Below are 4,540 nucleotides of genomic sequence, written 5' to 3'. Positions count from 1 at the left end.
CTGTAGCCATCCACTGGGTGTGCTGGCCCTGGGGTTTTCCAGGTGGTGAAGGCCAAGATCAACCCCCACTTGTGTTTTTCCAGGGGCACCTTGCCTGAGCTGTAAAGCAATCTGAGATGGCTGCTACTTGTTCTGGGCTTGGAGATTCCCAGGTGAAGCCAAGCTGTGAAACTTGGCTGCTAGTTCCTGGCCTGGGGCTCACTGAGGACAGCTGCAGCTTGTTTGAGAGGATTTAGGAAATTGTGCAGCATGAGCCTAGACCAGCTGTTCATATGGAAAAGAGGCTTGCATGGGCCATAAGCTGGGCAGGGCTGAGTCTCTGGGCATCTCCAAGGCAGGTCATACAGTGTTAGCCAGGTGATTGGAATCTTGGATACAGCACTGCAGGTTCGGTCTGGATGGGTGTGGTTTCTTTAATTCCATAGTTGTCAGATTTCCATTCAACTCGATTTCTGTTGGCTCTGAGTGATGGTTGTCCTTTATTTTAGTTGTAATTTTGTTTTGGTTGTGTGAAGAGGTGAGCCATGTCTGCCTACACTGCCATCTGGCCTGGAAGTCTCCAATGTCCACTTTTTAAAATCAGTATTACTGTGATTGCACTTTGTATTGTGTTTCATTTCTCAGCCATCTTTTATGATACTTAAACTTTTCACCTCAAATGAAATGCACAAAAATGCACACTTTAAATTACTTAACAGAGATTAACCTTCATTTTGCCCCTACCATTATATTTCTATTTAACGGCAGAAAATGGGGAAACAATAGAGATACAAAAGGAGAGCCTCTAGCTGCCATTTCTCGGGCAGCTTCTCCAGCTCTTTTATCTTCCTAAAGGCAAGAAGCTCCTTAATGTCTTTGTAATTCTTATAGTATCTAAGCCAACTTAAAGAAATGCCATTCTTATTTTGGGGCCTTATCTTACCTAGATGTCACACATCTGAAACATTCCAGCTACAAGAGCAACAGAGGAAAGACAATATTCTGCAAATTGCTATAATCTTTTAATGTGGAGCTGAAGACCACTTGTTTGCAGGCCCCCCACACCCCTTTGCAGGCAGCCTCATGGCCTCTGAGTTCGCTGTCCTCACAAGGTCATTGTTAAGGTCAAATGCAATGATGTATGTGAAAGCAATCCTTTTTTTTTTTTTTTTAATACTTAACTGAGGACATTTTTTCCATTGCTTTTAGAGAGAAAGGAAGGGGAAGAGAGAAGGAGGAGGAGAGGGAGAGAAAGTGAGACAGAAACATGGACTGGTTGCCTCCCATATGCACCCCCACAGGGAATTGAATACACAACCTGGGCATGTGTCCTGATGGAGAGTTGAACCAGTGAACTTTCAATCTACAGGATGATGCTCCAACCAGCTGAGCCATGCCAGCCATGTGCAATTCTTTTTTTAAGTTGCAAAAGGCTATAATAAAGCACACAAATATTGTTTTATTAATTGTCCTGATTAGTCACCTAATCTTTTCAAATGTAAGTCTGTCTTTTTAAAGTAAAAAGATTTCTCTGAATCCCAAGAAATATATTTTAAGCCCCTAGTACATTAGTACATGCCCAGCCTTGAATAAGGTTCTAGGAGTACAATAAGACAGATGTGTGTGGATTCATCTTTCTTAGAACCAGCAGTCCTGTAACCCGGGGTCATTGCAGTATTCCTTGCAGTATCCACTGAACAAGGAAAGCATGTGACTCCTAGTACGAATTTACAGCTACTTTTAAATGAAAGTTTATTTCATTAGTCACAATGGCAGCTCTGTTTTACATTTAAAAACTATGTATATTTGCAAGACATTGTACTCATTTAGTCAGAGGCAATGTGTGATTCATAAATGGACTTGTGGAGCCCTTGCAGTAATTTTGAGCTTTCTACCCACTGCCCTCCACTCCAGCCCAGGATACTGGTCCCAGGCCTTGGGCTCTGGAGTGTCATACTAAATTTCTAGACACTGTCTTGATTCATGGAATCTGACACCTCTTCGACTTCTTCACCTGATTCTGAGCCATACTGTCACCCCCAATCTTTGGAATTCAGCTAAGTTATCAGCTCTGCAGGGGAAAGATGGTGCAATTCTTCCTAGAGAAGCCTCAGCATGCAAATTAGGATGAAATGAAAGCAGGGACTCCTCAATTCCAGGAAGAAATTATCAAGAAATGTTGACAATTGGGCTTCAAGGCCTAAGTCCCTTGTTTCTAATTTTGTCCTTAGTACTATTTATAGATTTTAAGAGGGTTCTTCTGGACATGGTGGTCTTCTGAATCACCCCTTAGGGGCAACTCAGAGTAATTCTTAAAGAAAACATGTATGATTCAGCACCATGGACCACAAGTGGCTGAAAAAGACCTCTGGGATTTGAATTCCAGGATTTTATACATGGGAAAACTGAAGTTTTGTACAGAGAGGACAAGTGACTTGCTCAAATTTACAAGGAACTCAGAACTCATGACATCCTGCCTAGGGTTTTTCTTACTACGTCACCTCCTTTATGATGCTCCAACCAGCTGAGCCATGCCAGCCATGTGCAATTCTTTTTTTAAGTTGCAAAAGGCTATAATAAAGCACACAAATATTGTTTTATTAATTGTCCTGATTAGTCACCTAATCTTTTCAAATGTAAGTCTGTCTTTTTAAAGTAAAAAGATTTCTCTGAATCCCAACAAATATATTTTAAGCCCCTAGTACATTAGTACATGCCCATTACGTCATCCCTGGCTTCAAGGCCTAGGATATACTATCCTAGCAAATCTATTCATGAATGAATGAATGCAACACTTACTGATTTCATCCCCACTCTATGCTGGGAACTATGCTAGTTACTGGGGATACAGTAAAGAATTGGAGAGAATGTGGGTCTCAAGGGTCTTACATTCCCAGGTAAGGGGAACAGACAACTAAGTAGGATACTAGTGTATACAATGGTAATGAGCCAACAGAGGGGACCAGGAGACTCTGGGAACAACTGCAGAGCCTCCCAGTCTAGCTGTTGGGAAATGGGGTGTGTGGCATTGAGTGTTCCACCCTGGTACCCTGAGTTGCTATCTGAACAGGGTCCTCAAGATTGACTAGGAAATAGAGAGGGGAGGAGAGTGAGCTCCAGGCAGAAGTGCAGCATGTTCCTGGAAACAGGAGCAAGCATAGGATATGAGTAGTTGGAGCATTAGTCCAAGGGAGCGAGTGCTGAGGAATGAGGATATAGCTAGAGGTCAACACCAGTCAAGTTAGGAGGATTCTGTGGGTGAGGTTAAAGAGATTTGAATTTCATCCTGAGGTCTAGGGAAGCCTTGGAAATGACCCAGTCAGATCTGTGGTTTAAAAGATGGCTCTCAAAGCTGTGTGAAGAACAAATCAGAGGGGAACCAGAGGGGAGTCAGGAAAGCTGGTTGCAGATTCACAGTGTCCACAAGCAAGTGACGGTGGCAGAGAGTGGAGAGAAGTGGATATAACCAAAATATATTAGGAGGAAGAGCTAAAAGGCCTTAGTGGGTTATTGGAAGTCCATGTTCATGACAGAAGTCCCATAATTCCTTGCCCATGAAACTTAAAAATCCCTCAATTAGTATGACAGTCTAGGTGATTCACCTAGAAACCTAACACAGAAAAATGGGCACCTCATTGCTGTGGCTCTGGTCACACCTGTCAGCCTGTTCCCACTCCACCCAGGCCTGGACCCCCAGGGTTCGGCACGCCTGAACATCTACATAGTCAATTCAGCTCCCAGAGCACTCATCAGGAGGTTTTTTATGGAGATAACCAGTTATGAGAATGTAATGGATACATATATGTATATAGGGGGGAGGGAGAGAAAGAGAGAGAGAGAGGGAGAGAGAGAGAGAGCACTACATATAAATGATCCTTTTCATAGGATAACTCCTATAAAGTGATTCCTAATAGTTGTTCCATTCTGAAAAACTCCTGTGGTGGCCTGTAGGACAAACCTGGGGCAAAGTTCGAACTTCAACCCTTCACCAGATGGCAGGTGCCGAGACAGTAAAGAAAGGGCCTGGCAATTGAGCCAGAAAAAACAAGTAAGGTAGCAAGATTCTATAAATCAGGGCAGGGTGTTTTTGAGATAAATGAGCATGTTGTAAACAAAGGATAAGAACATGGATGAGCCAGGGTGAGGACCCCTAAGGGCAGCCACCTGACATGCTATTTAAGAAGGAAAGGGCTGATCTGAGAAACAGGAAGTCCCTGGGCAGCACAGAACGTGAGCAGTACTCTGAGAACCAAGACCATCCTGCCGACCTCTGACCTCGCAGAATATTGCCTGCCTGGTACATAAGTGGCACTAAATGTGCATGAATAAATAATTACTCAACAGAGTAAATACTCCATGTTAACAAGTTCAATAAGGTCAATACTGACTCTGACCTTATGGAACTTATGGAAAGGACCTTGGAGGGGCAAGTATAGGGATGTGTTCTTCAGACAGACGAGGCATGCTGGACAGAGTCCCTTGGTGTTGAAGAGATTCCTTCATGAGCTACTGGGGTCTCTTCTAAGCTTCTGGAGGGCTGGAATTCTGGACAACCAACCCA

The sequence above is a fragment of the Desmodus rotundus genome, chromosome 2, assembly GCF_022682495.2.
Source record: "Desmodus rotundus isolate HL8 chromosome 2, HLdesRot8A.1, whole genome shotgun sequence".
Taxonomy (NCBI): Eukaryota; Metazoa; Chordata; class Mammalia; order Chiroptera; family Phyllostomidae; genus Desmodus; species Desmodus rotundus.
The sequence above is the reverse complement of the archived record's forward strand: the minus strand, read 5'-3'. Positions refer to the sequence as shown.